This window comes from Zootoca vivipara, chromosome 5, assembly GCF_963506605.1.
Source record: "Zootoca vivipara chromosome 5, rZooViv1.1, whole genome shotgun sequence".
NCBI classification, from domain to species: domain Eukaryota; kingdom Metazoa; phylum Chordata; class Lepidosauria; order Squamata; family Lacertidae; genus Zootoca; species Zootoca vivipara.
The window spans coordinates 23,482,636-23,499,807 of NC_083280.1; the positions used below are offsets into that span (position 1 = coordinate 23,482,636).

At 43.1% G+C, this 17,172-nt stretch overlaps 1 protein-coding gene across 13 annotated transcripts in view; it reads right to left on the reverse strand.

The window, feature by feature from the left end:
- Positions 1-16,731, reverse strand: part of MBNL1 (muscleblind like splicing regulator 1) — a 179,416-nt gene extending 162,685 nt beyond the window's left edge. For 3 of the 13 annotated variants that reach the window (XM_060274469.1, XM_035132492.2, XM_035132486.2), the window contains exon 1: positions 16,383-16,722. The gene's annotated coding sequence lies outside the window, so the exon portion shown is untranslated. Of the gene's footprint in view, positions 1-16,382 lie in introns of all 13 variants that reach the window. The other 10 variants (XM_035132493.2, XM_060274468.1, XM_060274467.1 and 7 more) reach the window with 8 other exon arrangements.
- Positions 16,732-17,172: the final 441 nt, after the last annotated feature.

Here is a 17,172-nt window from a genome sequence, read left to right on the forward strand (position 1 = left end):
AGACAATTTCATGGAAAAGAGGAACATAGCTGTGCTCTGCCTTGACTATCTGAGGTGGTCTCCATCTGAATGCCAGTTTCTAGAACAGTGTTTCCCAACCGGTGTGCCTCCAGATGTTTTGGGACTACAACTCCCATCATTCCTGACCACTGGTCTTGCTAGCTAGGGATGATGGGAGTTGTAGTCCCAAAACATCTGGAGGCACACTGGTTGGGAAACACTGTTCTAGAAACCACAGGATGAGAGAATGCTGCTGTGCTCAAGTCTTGCTTCCTGCAGGCACCTTGTTGACCACCATGAAAACAGGATGAGTCCTCTGGCCTGATCCAGCAGGCTCTTCTTATGAACTCATAGGTACTCAGATCACTAGCTGTTTACAAGCCTGGCAGTGACACTTCTCCACAGGCTAAAAAGGAAATTATGACTTCTCTTCAGTGACATGTGCAAACATAACATTGGAACCTATCGTGAAGCAATGAAGCCACGTGAGCCGCTAGCATTGTACAAACTTTCCCTACCCAACTATTTCCTGCTTGCATGCCTTCCATAAGCACTTGGCACTCTACCTAAGTCTTCTGCATTATCGCCCTTCAGGCAACCCCTCCCTTTATTATATAATTAAATAATCGCCATTAACATCACTACTGGCATTGCATCAGACAGACGTTCCAACTGCTAATTAAATCCAACTTCTAAAAGGTAGGATACAGAGGAAAGCAAAATGTTATATTGTCAGCATGTGACAATAACGTAAGTGGGTCTCATCGTTACATGACGTATCCTTAAGGATCATCTAGAAAGCAATTTGTTGAATTACACAGTTCAGACAATCTTCCGTATGCACGCAGAATATTATTTTTTTCAGTTTGCTACCGGCTGCACTACTGACATTCCCAGTAAGTGTGAGTGGGAAGAGTCTGTCCTGTCCTTGCAGAACAAGTGGATATAAAAATTATGGGATGCATTGATTATGCAAACATTAACTTGTCAAGTCAGAGCAGCTCAAGGCCAAGGTAAACAAAAAAAGAATAACTCTCCCCCTTTCTTTCCTATGTTATTATGCCCTTACAATATAATTTTGCTCCTCGCCAAGATTTATTGAATGAAGATAATGATGGTTCTACCAAGTTCTCCCTCTGCATAAAGTCAAACCTTGAAATTTTAAATTGTCTTTTCCTGCTTCCATCTATTGCTTGATGACTGTGCTTTAAGTGTTTAAAAACATAACCAAATGTCATTTGATTCTTTTCTTTTCTCTCTCTCTCCTTATGAAAAATAAAAGACAAACCCTTGAAAAGGACCTAGTTTTACTGGTAAGCGATTTCTAATCTAGGGTACTCACTGCCAATTACACTGCATTGCGTGATATCCAAAGTTTCCCGCATCCTGCTGAACATTCTTCCAACGGAGATTCAGTAGGCAACACTGCTTTTCCACTTTTGATAGTGGAATAGTTGCAGTTTGATCTGACGTAGTTAAGAGTGAATTTGATGCTGACTGTCTGCACCTTTGGTCGCATGTCGCTCCTATTAGAGTGTGCAAGGTTTTCTTTTCAACACTAATGGCAGGTTGTGCCGAAACTGAGAGAGGTTCTGTGTTTTTTGTCACGCTCCATACACATCCTTGGGTTCCTCCAGCCAGTTAAGAGTTACTAACATGTTGACACACTGGGCAATAGATATAGGACACAATATAGTTTTTCATCTTTGGGGAAAACTTTGGAAGAGTGATCTGAAATTTACAGCATGTTGTTCCTTGAAGGAGGACTACCTGAAAATGATTTACAGATGGTATCTAACTCCGAAGAGACTTGCTAAGATTTATAAGTCTGAATCAGATAAGTGTTGGAGATGTAATGAGAGTGAGACTAAGGGTACATTCTATTACATGTGGTGGACCTGTAAAAGGGTAAGAGAGTACTGGGAAATAATTTATAATGAATTGAAAAACATGTTTTAAAGTACTTTCCCCCAAAAAACTAAGCCAGAGTCCTTTTTGTTGGGGATTAACGCAGACAGAAATACCCAGGTGTCAAAAAAGGCTATTTATGTATGCCACTACTGCAGCTCATGTTTTGTTAGCCGAAAAATCGAAAACGAGCAAGGCCCCAACCAAAGAAGAATGGCAACTTAAACTGATGGGAAATGCGCAGCTTGCAGACCTAACATATAGAATAAGAAAACAAGAAAAGCATAGGTTTAAAGAAGATTGGGAAATGTTTATTGAATATATGGAGGGAAATTGTGTATACAGTAGTACCTCGGTTTATGAACACCTCGGTTTACGAATTTTCGGTTTACGAACACCGCGGACCCATCTGGAACGGATTAATTCGGTTTCCATTACTTTCAATGGGAAAGTTTGCTTCAGTTTATGAACACTTCAGTTTATGAACAGACTTCCAGAACCAATTACAGTGGTGCCTGGCTAGACGAATTTAATTCGTTCCACAGGTCTTTTCTTATAACGAAAAATTCGTCTAGCGAATCCCATAGGAATGCATTGAATTTTTTTTTAAAAAAAATTTGCCCATAGCAACGCATTAATCGAATTTCAATGCATTCCTATGGGAAACCGCGATTCGCTAGACGAATTTTTCGTAAAATGCATTCGTCTAGCGAGGCAACCTCCACTAGAAAAAACCTTTCGTTAAGCGGAAATTTCGTTAAGCAGGGCATTCGTTAAGCGAGGCACCACTGTACACCCATGCTTCGGGTTAAGTACACTTCAGGTTGAGTACTCCACGCACCCGTCTGGAACGGATTAATCCACTTTCCATTACTTTCAATGGGAAAGTTCGCTTCAGTTTATGAACGCTTCAGTTTAAGTACTCTGCGGACCGTCTGGAACAGATTAATCCACTTTCCATTACTTTCAATGGGAAAGTTAGCTTCAGTTTATGAACGCTTCAGTTTATGAACAAACTTCCAGAACCAATTGTGTTCATAAACCGAGGTACCACTGTATCTGAAAACGTGGGCAGCATTCAGATAAATTCAACAGTGTAAATAAGTTTTGATGGATGTTATAATGGAATAGTGAATGGTTTAGTTTGTATAAAATATGCAGGGATTTATGTTGTGCAAAATGAACCATGAAAAGAGAGGAAGGGAAGTCATTGAATAAAAAAAGAGAGTTATATGAACATGTGTGTGTATGAAATTGAAGCATAATAGTCCAGAATTCTAATCGTGTGGGAGTATAGGAGATTAGAAAAGAAACTACATATCCGCTAGAACTATGGATAACATGGTTATTGCGATGAATTTCTTTTTTCTGCAGCTAATGATTGCTGTCACTAGCAGGACTTTGCCTCAGTGTCCTCCTCTCCATCTGCCATAATTCTCCTCTAAACCGAGCTCATAAACTGGGAGGCTCACACCATTCAAAGGTAAGTGGCACACAAAAAAGTGTTTCCCAAACTATGCTCACCCACCCACCTCCACACAGAAAGACAAAATGAAAAGGTTGAGGATCTGGGTCTTTCACAAAAGACGGCTCTTTTGCAGTAGAAGAAAAGGCCTTTTTCTGGTATACACTGTTCTGGAATACTAGCTGAATAATGACAGCATTGTGTGGCAGCATGCCAAAAATCCCCACCTCCCTCAGAAAAGAAAGGAAGAAAAAGAAACAGCGATTAAATTGGTATGGTAAGTGAAGGAAGGTCCTAGCTCTAGATAAGGAGGAAGACAGAAGGAATGCAACAAATCATGTCGAACACAATATGTTTTGAACACTGTAAAATAAGAACAACTCCCATAAAAATCAGTGTTAGTATCTAAATATCAGCAATGAATGAGGAACAACAGGATCTCTATGAAGAGCTCAGGCTTACATCTGGTTGTGTTCTTACATATTTAGCACAACATGAAACAACTGTACTCATATCTAAAAGGAAATTAAGCACAGGTTAATCAGTGAAATCACAAAGGGTTTTGCCCTGAAATCACATGGGGATTAGCCAGGGAGTGGTGAGTTTGTGGTTCTCCAGATGTTGGTGTGGACTGCAGCTGTCAAAATCTCTAACCATTGGGCACGCTGAGTTTGATTGGCATTGGGACTCCAAGCACATCTGGAGCGATGCAGGTTCCACAACCATTTCTCTAAGCAAATGTGCTGATGAGTTGGGAGTTACATTTACAAGACAGAAAACTGTTGACCAGTATAAGTGCATACAGACAAGGCTCAGCAATGCGCTTACACTCCCATCAAAACTCTTTTGAGGTCAACTCAGCACAGGATTAACAAGGGCACTTAGGGTACATTTTTAATAATATTTTATTTATCTTTCAGGAAAACGACAGGGGCACCGTCCAAATGTTGATATTACTTTGTCAAATCTATGGCAGATCTAAGGCATGTGACTTATTACTTTGTTATTCTCAATGAGCTAAGCAAACAAAACTTAAGACTCTATTTAACTTCTGGCACATGGAAGTCTGAAATTCTAGAAACAAAGTGTCTTCATACGCAGTACAGAAAATGTGTTGCAGTAAGATAAAAGAGCACGCTTGTTTTTTAAAAAAGTAGTGCAGTCTACAGATAGGTTGTTTTAATTAATATGACGCTAAATTAATGAATGGTTATATTCTAAAACCTGAAACGGCTCTTTTTTGAGGCAAGCAATATATATATATATACACTGTCAGTCAAAATATTTTTTAAAAAAAACAACAACAAAAAATTGCCTAGATAAATAGATTGTGGCAGATGTCTATAACATAGTAAAAGTCTTCAAAGGCTGCAACATAACCCACAAACCATAACCCACAAACTACAAACCATGGTTTGGGGACAATTTGCATGTTACCTAAGGGCTCCGTGATATTTGACCCAAGAGGGTCAGGTTTCTATGGAGAACTGCTGTTTGTATACTGATATAGTGGCAGGTTCCATTGTTCGTGGTAGATGATGGACATATGACTACGATTGCCATGGGGAAAAGTACGAAGCTATCCATTCTCAGGCAGCTTCGAGACCACATTGAGTTCAGCCTTCTTCCAAAATGTAAACTGGTCCTTATTATATATATATATATATCAAAAAAGGGTCTTGACTTTGTCGATTACCAATTTATCTCTAGCATAACCAAGTAGGTTCTGAACGAATAATGTATCTTGCAGTGAGTGTCCAAAATCTGACGAATACTAAATTTATGTGCAAATATTAAGACTCAACCCAGATGAATTCTGGTGTGCCTGGAGAGAAACTATTGTCTCACTTTTGGGACGTGAAAAGCAAATGCTGACAATCGGCATCTAGGTGCCTGCCAACATCTACCAGCATGTTTCTGAAATGTCAGACATTCGCAAAAATTTGTCTGGGATTGCCTGCATTCATGTGTGAACATCAACATTCATCCATTTTTGAGCACTCACTGTAACATCTACACAGATATGCACAAGAAACAGGCAACTGATATGCTGGTGGGCAAACGTGTGTGTATGTTCGTTCAGATGTAATGAGAGAGAGCCTCAGGGAGCCTCAGGCACACGCATCTCCTCCTCCACCACCTCCACCTCCTCCAGAACTGCTGCTAGGAGGCATTCAAACACTTTCACTTCCATTTTGTATTAACTGCAGCTTGCTGTGTTGCCCAAACCCACACAAACTTGTTGCTAATCTTTAACTGCGGTTTCCTGAAACATGAAAACGTCAAGCCATCGTTTACGAAGCTGGTTTGTTTCAACTAACCATAGTTAAACTTGGTTGAGGGTTCAAGTGACCTGTTGGGTTTACCTAAAATGGAAGGAGAAACCCCAGATTCCTCCGTGGCTGCACCAGAGTAGGGGACAAATACAACCCCTATGATTATGAAATAGTCTGTCATGTGCCAGGAGAGGAAATGCAGCCAGGCACTGTGGCATTATTGACCCTGGATGATTATAAACTTCAAGGCCGCACAATTAGACATGTGCATATGGGTGTGGCAGTACAATCACACGAATGAGGTGGGCATATTTTTTAAATAGTTGAAACCTTAATGGACTGATTTCTCTGTCCACGTGACTGTTGCTGCTATAGCAGGCATCCCCAAACTGTTGCTGCTATACGTATGCATCCCCAAACTGCGGCCCTCCAGATGTTTTGGCCTACAACTCCCATGATCCCTAGCTAACAGGACCAGTGGTCAGGGAAGATGGGAAATGTAGTCCAAAACATCTGGAGGGCCAAAGTTTGGAGGTGTCTGTGCTATAGCTTGGGTTTTTATTTATTGTTGTTTAGTCGTTTAGTCGTGTCCGACTCTTCGTGACCCCATGGACCATAGCACGCCAGGCACTCCTGTCTTGCACTGCCTCCCGTAGTTTGGTCAAACTCATGTTCGTAGCTTCGAGAACACTGTCCAACCATCTTGTCCTCTGTCGTCCCCTTCTCCTAGTGCCCTCAATCTTTCCCAACATCAGGGTCTTTTCCAAGGATTCTTCTCTTCTCATGAGGTGGCCAAAGTATTGGAGCCTCAGCTTCACGATCTGTCCTTCCAGGGAGCACTCAGGGCTGATTTCCTTAAGAATTGATAGGTTTGATCTTCTAGCAGTCCATGGGACTCTCAAGAGTCTCCTCCAGCACCATAATTCAAAAGCATCAATTCTTCGGCGATCAGCCTTCTTTATGGTCCAGCTCTCACTTCCATACATCACTACTGGGAAAACCTTAGCTTTAACTATACGGACCTTTGTCGGCAAGGTGATGTCTCTGCTTTTTAAGATGCTGTCTAGGTTTGTCATTGCTTTTCTCCCAAGAAGCAGGCGTCTTTTAATTTCGTGACTGCTGTCACCATCTGCAGTGATCAGATGGTGACAGCCTTATTTATTAAGCCTTATTTATTAAGGACCCAGGTGGTGCTGTGGGTTAAACCACTGAGCCTAGGGCTTGCTGATCAGAAGGTCAGCGGTTCGAATCCCTGTGACGGGGTAAGCTCCCATTGCTCGGTCCCAGCTCCTGCCAACCTAGCAGTTCGAAAGCATGTCAGAGTGCAAGTAGATAAATAGGTACCGCTCCAGCGGGAAGGTAAACAGCATTTCCGTGTGCTGCTCTGGTTCGCAAGAAGCGGCTTTGTCATGCTGGCTACATGACCTGGAAACTGTACGCCGGCTCCCTCAGCCAATAATGCGAGATGAGCACGCAACCCCAGAGTCGGTCACGACTGGACCTAATGGTCAGGGGTCCCTTTACCTTTTTATTAAGGAGGGAGGCATACACAAGTCCAAGATATGGAGCACCACTGAACATTAAACCATGGTTGGTGCTACTTTCAAACACAACCAAAGAGTGAACAGGGTGTTTTCTTGGTTTCTGCTCTTCCACATGACACGAAGGAGAAATATCGTTCCAAGTTGCTAGTGGAACAATGTCCTTAATGTCAATAAAAGAACAGATTCTAGATCATTGCGGCTCTCACAAGGAAACCGCCCGAGTTTGCCAAATTATTTAATTGTTACAAAAATAAGGTTTCTAACTCAGTGGGTAAAGGTGAGAATATGCAAGTCATCTCCTGCATCACAGTTGCAGGGCAGAATTGATGAAAGGAAATGAGGAATCATTCGAGTTAGACTGCACCAGCTGAACCAATTGTATGCAAATGATATGGCACAGTTTTAAGAGACAAGGTCCAGCAGCCCAAATCACCAAAGATATTTTGCAGAGCAAGACGTGACTCCCATGTAATAATGATCTTTGGAAAACATAATTTTTAATTTAATGTAAATACTGTAAGATTTTGATTTTGACACACAAGTACATATAATATAAGCTCTGGACAACAAATACTTATGGTGGCAACAACTTTTAACCTAAAATGTATTTTTATTCCATTTTTTCCCCTTCTACTTCTTCTCAGGAGAATGAGAGTGGTGGAGAAATGAACTAGCTCTTCTAGTCATCAGGAGGCATTAAGGTCTGTCTACCTAATCACAGGGGTTATTTGCTACGTTTTCCTGCTACCTCTCCATTAAATTCCACAACAGACGCTTTTACATCTGAGCATATAAAAAGCAGAAATCCAGAGGTATATTTACACAGGCACCCGATGTAATGGCGGCTAATGCCATATACCAGGGAAGAAGGCAATGCAGTTTTTCTTTGTAAGTCTCCTTTTAGCCACAGTCTGCTCTGTGCAATAATGCATCCCTTCTGAGCAGCTCATATTTCAATCCATATAAACTGAGTTTCAATCCATAAATCAAGTCTGCTCCCAGAAACCCAAAATAGTAGCCACAGTAATGCTGTTATTAGTTAGTGCTGCTTCACAAACTGCTCACGTACTGAAAAGCAAAAACACAGGTCCTAGTGATTTGGCCAGTCCTGCAATATTTGCATACCCCTAATGGGGCTTTCCCATCCCCTCCCAGTCCAATTCTTCAGGCCATAACTAGAAGTAAAAAATCAGTCCCAGAAATAAGGGGATGTCATTGCTTTTGAGCAAGCATCCCCAAACTGCGGCCCTCCAGATGTTTTGGCCTACAACTCCCATGATCCCTAGCTAACAGGACCAGTGGTCAGGGATGATGGGAATTGTAGTCCAGAACATCTGGAGGGCCAAAGTTTGGGGGTGCCTGCTTTTGAGTTTCTCAGGCCACCAGATCACATTCCTGTGCATAGGCTATGAGCTGCTTCTCCCATGCCCATCCACAAACATCATCAATAACAAAACCCTCCAAAGCCAATTTGCAAAAAAATCAAAAGGTGCTCCTTCATTAAGGGAGAAATCCTATACACAAGAAGCTGCCTTAGAGGAAGCCAGTGCAAGTTAACGCAGCATAAAGTTACATTCAACATCCACCAAGCTCAGCTGGGAGGGAGGAGATATGCTGGCATTCTTTGATTCTATGTCCGGCGGAGCTGAAGATGCAGGAATTAAGCCAGTGTAGCTCAGCTGTGGCGGGAGATCCACTGGATCCCAATCCACTCATCCCAACCGGGATCCTTGCTGCAGGATTGCTATCTAAGGCTGCAGTCGTAATAGGCATTTACATTAACTCAATTAACTCAATGGGACATCCTTCTCATTGCAGATACGCTATTGTGTTATTTTTGGATTATAGGTGACTAATATTTTATATAATAGCATGATTCCTGCGACTGTAATTTGCTTTAACTCTTTTTAGTACTGCATTATAAAATGTTGCAACCCTCCCTGTGACCTGCTGGTGAAGGTCGGATAAGAACAAGTGTGTGTTTGAATGTGTTTGTGTATGAGACTGGTCTTTGTGTAATATTTCATTTCTTTAAAAATCTAATTAGTATTATCATCAATAATAATGATGATAGGATTTCACTAAGTCAGGTAGCCTTTCTTATGCGCAAAAAATGAGGCTGAGATTCCCCTCCCCCTTTATTTGTGCCATATCAAATGAAGATCTATCCATGTCGCTAAAAGCCCAATTAACACTGTGTCATAGAATCACAGAATTGTAGAGTTGGAAAGGACCACAAGGTTAATTTAGTCCCACCCCTTGAAATGCAATAATCTTTTGCCCAACGTGGGTCTTGAACCCACGACCCTGAGATGAAGAGTCTCATGCTCTACCGACTGAGCTGATGAACCCTTTCTCGCTGAAGAGGATGGAAGTACACCCATACTACAGAGGCAATGTCACTTATCTCGGCTATAGACAAGAGTGTCGGACTTCTAACCCTTGGAAGCGGGTTGAGACATCCACATTCCTGTGGAAGGAAGAGGTACCCAAAGGGTTTCAGCACATGAGGAACTTCACAAACCTAGCATGCTGAAAGCACACTTTTTTTCTTTCTTTCTTTTTTGCTACATGTTACGTTGCAAGCTGCCCTGGAAACTTCTTTTATTATGAGGCAACCTGCGAGCGCAATGAATAAATAAATGGTCACGGAGCCCACTGGATAACATGATGTGAGAAATGATGCTTCAAACCTAGGATAGCTGCAAAACAGATTGCGGCACGCAGCAGGTGGGATTTTCTGAAAGCCGAGGTTTCACACCCGGTCTAAACAAATGCACAAGCCTGTTTCACTGTGTGAAATTGTAGCTGTGACGTGATCTGCAAACCTTATTATTATTTTATTTTATAAAACCAAAGTGTCCTCAATATGCATATTTTTAGGATGGATCACACAATAAATGATAAAACAAAGAAACAGCGCCACCGACATATACCCCCCCCCAATTCAAAAGCAATAGCACAGGAAACCAACACAGCCCTAATCCATATAGCTAAATGCAGGCAGAATCTAGAGCAGTGGCTCTCAACCTAGTGCCCTCCCCCCACAATGTTCCTGCACATCAATTCCTATCACCCCTGACTATGAGCCATGCTGGTTGGGGCTGATAAGAGTTGCAGTCCAAAACATCTGGAGAAGACTAAGATGGGGAAGCAAACTAGAGTGCAAGACTAGGGCTTAAATTGCTACTCTGCCATGAAGCTCACTGGGTGACCTTGAGCCAATCTCTCTCTCTCTCTCAACCTCACCTTGGTTGTCACTCAATGCTTGCTCATTTTTCTATTATTATTATTATTGCTCGTTTTAGGTTATGATGGGCTGATCTCCTTGGGGACAAAGAGTGGGAAGAAAATTATGTCAAACAACCCACTTCACAGGGCTTGGATAGTGGCGGAGGAAGTACCATGTGTGCCACCTTGAAGTCAGTGTTAGAAATTAGCCAGGCGCCAGGCGCGTTTTGCTACTGGTGCCGGTCTAATTATGATCACATGGAGATCTCTGGATGCCAGGTTGGCAACTGACTTCTCCATCTGGCTGGCCCCTCCAAGTTTCTTAAGTAGGTAATCAGAAGAGCTTATTTGCTGCATTTATTTCCCAACTTTTTCTCTAAGGAGTACATGGTTCACACACCCCCTCCTCAGTTAATCCCAACAACAACTCTGTGAGGTAGGTTAAGAGGCTGTGTTAACTTCTTGACTGAGTGGGGATTTGAATCCCGATCTCCCAGGTCCTAGTCCGACACTCTAACCATTGCACCACACCATCTTCCTAGAGTGCCTCTTCTATGGGGTAGCTATATAAATGAAGTAGGTAAACAAATCTGGAGAAAGCAAAATGTCCCTTAGAGAAGGATCTGAAATATTTTCCTTGAAGCTTGAATTTGTTTTATTATGGGTTGTTTTATTTGATATTTTAATGTGTTGTAAACCACGTGGAGATTTTTTTCTTTAAAATATAAAGTGGTACAGAAATGAAATTAATAATAGTAATAGTAATAATAGTAATAGTAATAATAATAATAATATTCCTAGACCTATGGTTGTGGCAACCTTTCAGGTGCCATTTGGCAATTTTATATATACAGCATATATGAGAGAGAGTTTCAAACACAGCTTGGAGTCCTTGAAAGAACGGTGGGATCCAAATGCATTTAAATAAAGAGCCAAGATATGAAGGATTAAACAACCTAGTTCTGCAACCCGAAGGGGCCTGTGAGCATCATGAGCTCCTCAAACAGCCACCACACGGGAAATGGCTTTTGAAGCAAAGACGCTTTTAAAACCTGTTTGCCTTATGGCCTTATGGGGTCAGTGGAGTCTGCTGTTCAAAGGGAGGTGGCATTAAAAAACTCCAGCGGGTATGTCCAAACTTTCCTGACAGAGCTCTAAGGATCCTGGCCTTAAACTCTGTGCCTCATAGAAGCCAAGAAATACTTGTCAAATATACAGAGCCCTGTACTGCTATAAAGTGCTCAATAGAACTGGGCAGGTATGTGTATATTTTATTTTTATCATTTATTATTTATTGAATTTATACATTGCCCTGTAAACTTAGGGGTCGCATCGCTCCCTCCCTCATGCAAACACAGTTCACAACCTGCGCAACAAACCAGGCCCAGGGCCTCTATCAGAATCAGCGCTTCAGGAACTCAAGGCAATGGAGATGTTCTGTGACGCATCATGATCTGCAGCATGAGAAGTAAAAGGCCAGCAAAATGCCCCTTTTAGGTTTACACAATAAATGACTTATCTCCTCTTCCGACACCATGCTTAAGAAATGGATTTTCAAGGGTCTTCTCAACCTTATCAAAATGATTTAGCGCAGAAGCACTCCATTGCACGGTACTCTGGCCTTAATCACTCAAGGAGGAACTGTTTAGCAGCGAATACGTAAAGAGGTGCTCTGAAGAAACAGTTATTCTAAATAATAATGGAATCCAATTAGGGCGGCTGGAACATTAATAGGATAACCTGGTTTTATACGTTCTCTAGTGTTGCCTAGGAAAGGAGGTGCCTGTGATTTTCCAATCGTCTTCTACATCCCCCCCCCCCCGCACCGGTACCTGCCGAAAAGGGCCTCACACTGGTCCAACAGGGACCTCTCGAAGATGTAGTAAACATGAACCAACAGGCAAAAGGATACTTTCATCCCAGAAATTTGAGAGTGGTGCAGAGATGTAAGCTCTGAATCTGTATGTGGGAGGCGCAAGTTTAAATTTCTTTTCTGCCATGGATTGCATGTGCATTGCGAGGTGGGGTGTGTGTGTGTGTGTGTGTGATCTGCACAAAAACAGGGCAAATGTTACATGAAATTTGCATGTGCTGATTTATAGGTATAGATGTGAATTTTAAGAATTGCTATTATTTAAATTGAAATGCAATGCACCGCACAGCAGTGGGAAAGGCTATGACCTGGTAACCTGCGTGCCTGATCAGTCTTGCTAACTCCTGGTGGGCAGCTTCAATGCCAGTCTGTCTCTCCTCTGTCACCTTTAAGCTGAGCTTGTACCAGACAGCCTGTCAAGCAGACGGCATCTTCAGACACAGGTCTGCCTTCTGTAAACTCTAGCCTGCAATGAGGTGTTCTGAAATATTGAGGTACCATAAGAACAAAAAAATAAGCACACTCATCCACTTGCAAATATTTATTCATTTAAAAAAAAAACTTCCATTAAACTCCCCTTCTGAATTGGGCCTTGAGACAATGGTCTAGTTTAGTCACGACCTTGGGCTGATTGCTCAACCATGGTTTGGGGAGGTGGGCTTCAAGGCTCCACCATCACCCATCTTCCTCTTCCTACATGAATCCCTCCTTTCCTAGCTACCACAACATTTGAACCACGCTACCTATGGTTACCACTGCACAAGGTAGCTCCCCACAACCACCTCAAAACAAGGATCAGGACCCGGTTTCAAATTCTGATTTGAAAGCCAACTAGGACCAGGAGCCACCGTTCAGAGATGAGGGCCTTCCAGATGTTGCTGGGCTTCGATTCCCTTCACCCCTAACAGCTGGCTATGCTGTTTGAGGCTGGTGAGAGCTGGGCATCCCACAACATCCGGAAGGCCACAGGTTTCAAACCCCTGCTATAGTTAATCCGGGTCAGATGTTACAGCAAACTATAACTCCTTATCGCTAGCCAAAAAAAAACAGAAGAAGGGAAAGCAAATGAGAAGCCAGGGGTGGCAGAGAAGGAAGGAAGAATCAGAGAAGCCCACAAAGCACTCCAGATATCTAAATTAGGCCAATATTGAATTGTTATCACTGCTTTTGAAGAGGGCTAGAATTTAATCTGCTTTTCAACAAAAGCACCCTCTTATGCTGATACAATAAAGGAAGAACACACAGCTTATCTTCTACCTATAATTAATGCACACGGTCCTTTTATCACTTTCTGCCTCTCCCTCCACCCTACTTTTATTCTCTCACCTTTGACCTATATCAAAATGTAATGATCATTCCATGCACATTTTGCCACCTTTCCTTGAAATAGCACGCCTGCAAGTCTCTATCAGATACTTAGGTAGCCTGATCGGTCAGTTTGCCATAAATGCTTAGCAAGTGAAGGAACACCACCAATTTCTGCAGCAGCATTAACTACTCTGCTGTTTATGAAATCTCACAGCATAACTGGATAGGTGTCTACTCAAAAGTAAATCAATAGGGCTTATTCCCGGAAAAGGCAGTCTAGGACTGCAGCCTTGCTAGGTGTTTACTGTAGTTGGAGTAGACAAATTAGTCCTATTAAAATGTCTACTCCCAGGCAAGCCCCACTGAGTTCAATAGCATTTACTCCCCAGTAAGTAAGGTATAGGACCGAGGCCTAAATAAACTTAAGGAATAAAATGCCTCCAAAAGCAGATCCGCTCGCAAAGACATTGCATTTATTCCAAAACACTCTATGTGAGCAGCTGAAACTTTTTTCCCCAAAATAATTTCCAGACACTGGTGCCCAGGTGTAAGAGCTTGGTTGAGACTCCCTGAAGTTCTCTTTAGTCATTGTGGGGCAGCTGTAAGATTTTGCAACAGGATTGCTCAGTCTCCTTTACAGGACACTGAAAATTCCTTAAGCAACATCATCCCCTCCCCCCACATGCATCTAACTCTGAATTCATATCTTCCCTGATGCAACAATTAACCGATTATACTGGCTGTTTCCACTTTCCGTCTTTAGGACATGTTCAGATGATTGACCACATGACTTTTCGTCCACATCAAAAGGTTTTCAGCTGTTGTGAAAATCCTTGTGAACTGACAGCTAGCTCTCCTTTGCCTTGCTGCTTAAAAGAAATTGCAATATGCAGCCAAGCACCAGAGGAAATAGGAGTATCTTGGAGACTTCGAATCATATTCCTAACTGAACAGTCAAGCTCTATCTAAAACACTGATAATGTTTCCTCAAAACACATAAACATTTGTAAACTAAGGATATATAACCACACAAGTTGAATACAGAAAGCCCCATGAAGAGGCCTAAACACCTGCAAACTAATTTTCTCTGAATATAGAATATGTAGACTCAGTATTATATTATATATAATGTATATCTTCTCAAGATGAGTATTGTATTATTTATCTTGTGAACTGCCCTCTGACCTTTGGATGAAGTATACAAATTTCATTAATTATAATTAAGATGGCACAGCTATAGATAAACCCACACAGTTTCTCTCTTTAAAAAAAATCCCTTAAGAGTTTGATCACTTTAGGAATAACCCATGTCTGCCAACAATTCACTTTTAGCATTTGAGAATCGCTGTTATCTACCAGGGAGTGAACTGGCTCTCTCTGCCTACCTGTGCCAGTTAACTACTTTGGAGACAAGACTGTACACTGCACCACAGTTAACATCCCCCTGGAGAAACCTGAATCATAATGTTTTCTCATGATGCAGTGCTATTAACAAATTCCTGCCCATTAAAGGACACACAATTTGATCTGTCTCTCTCTCACACACACTTCTGGATTTAAAATGTAATCAATAGGATGGGTTTTTAAATGCTACTTCATTCCTTATAAAGGCAAACATGCAGTACATCAAACTGCAGTTACTATGTGCCACGTATACCGTAATTGAGTGTTGGGAAAATTTGTTTTGTTTATTTTTAAAAAACAAACAAACAAACTTCCCCACCCTTTGGGGAGGGGGTGGGGGTTTCCTGCCCTACCAACTTGTGCAAAAGCCCCGAGATCCCAAATGACAGCGCCTTCCATAAAAGGAAGCCCAGCCAGAGATGTCACCCACCATTTATGTGCAGGAGGCGAGGAATTAACCTCTCTGCAAACGCATTTGGCCCACTTTTCAAAAAGGAAAGTGAGACTGAACAGGCGGGCGGGTGAGTCTACTTCCCGAAAATCAGGATGGGAGGGGAGATTGGGGGGGGCACACCTTGCAAGGAAACCAGCCTCAAACCCTGCTGGACCTTGTGGCGATGATGGCTTGCGGTAGGTAGCTGGACGCTGTGAAATGGGAGGGTTGTCAAAGTCTTGTGGAGGAGGAGGAGAGAGAGACGGTGCCCGGTCTATAATAAGGGGGCATTGCAGCACACAGCCAAGTTCAGGGGGGTAATTTAAGCTTGGAGGAAAGGTCAGGGCGTGATTGGGAGGGAGACCTTTCCATGCACCTGCTCAAGCCGGTGTCTCCAAGCTTTCGTGCGCGCGCGCGAGCGAGCCTGTCTCTCTCTCTCTCCTCTCTCCCTCCGTGTGTACGGTATGTGTCTGATTACGTGCGCAAAAGACTGCAAAACTGCACGACCCTGCAGAGCGATACAGGCGCGCACGCACGGGCAGGAAGCGGCTGCTTGAAGCAGAACTGCAGCCCCTGCTCCTTCCTTTTTAAATAAAAAAAATCTTCTCTGAGGCGCGATCGGAAAGTGTCGGGGGAGGGGGGCAATATCCCTGCACTTCTCGCAGCCCTAACATCTCACTTCCTTCCTCCCTCCTCTCCTTCTTTTAGACACCGGGTGTGTTGTTTGGAAAGCGTGGTGTTTAAATAAAATTAACCCCCCCCCCAAACTACCACCACCTCTAGCCCCCGATCTGCCAGAACCTGAAGGATCGGCGACATGTCACGACGGCGACAACCGCGAACATCGAAAGCCAGATGGCGATGATGAAAGAGAAGGAGGAGAGGAAAAAGGCGCGGGGTGGGAAAAAAATAAAATAAGATTAAAACATGCTCTTCTTACCTCTCACATTTCCTTCCAGAGGCAACCATCAGATTGTAGACAGATCGACCAAGGCATTGTGGGGGATTCGCGAGAGAGGATGACCAAGAAATTGGGAGGGAAAAAAACACACACCCCAAAAAAAAGAAGAAAAGGGGGGAAAGGAAAAAAAAGATGGGGACTTGTCACACGCCTCCGTCACAGTGGCATTCTCGTCGCCCCAATCCTCATGCAACTGCAGTGCAAAGGGGGGGAAGCAGAGCGAGCGAGCGCGCGAGAAAGAGAGAGGCAGTTGCCGACGGCTGTGCGCTGCACACTCTTATCTGTAATGTCTGGTTTCCGCTGCTGCCTGCAACTGCCCCTCCTCCACGCTGCAAAAAAAACCCGACCAGGAAGCGGCTGGGCGTACTTTGTGGAGCCTGCAAGAATGCACACGGAGGAAGGAGGGCTTGCATTTTAAAAAAAAGAAAAAAGTGTGCCTGTGTGTGTGTTTTAATTTGGGGGAAAAAATATCCACCCTTCCGCGCGGAGTTGATTTTTTTTTTTAAGTGGGAGGAAAAAAGGGGAAGCCAAACTTTTTTCTCCTTTTTGCAAGCTGCTAGGAACTGGAAAATCCAGCCGGCCGGAGGCACGGCGGTAGAGTGTGGGGTGCAAAAGCGGGCAAAGCGGCGGAAAAGCCGCCCTCGGGACCCCCTAGGAAAAAGCCTCGCCTTGGTATCTCCCGGATTTCATGGGTGAAACGGAGAGAGGCGAGAAAAAGCCAGTGCGGCACATGCGGAGGGCTCGCTCCGGGGAGGGTCGCGCCTGCTGG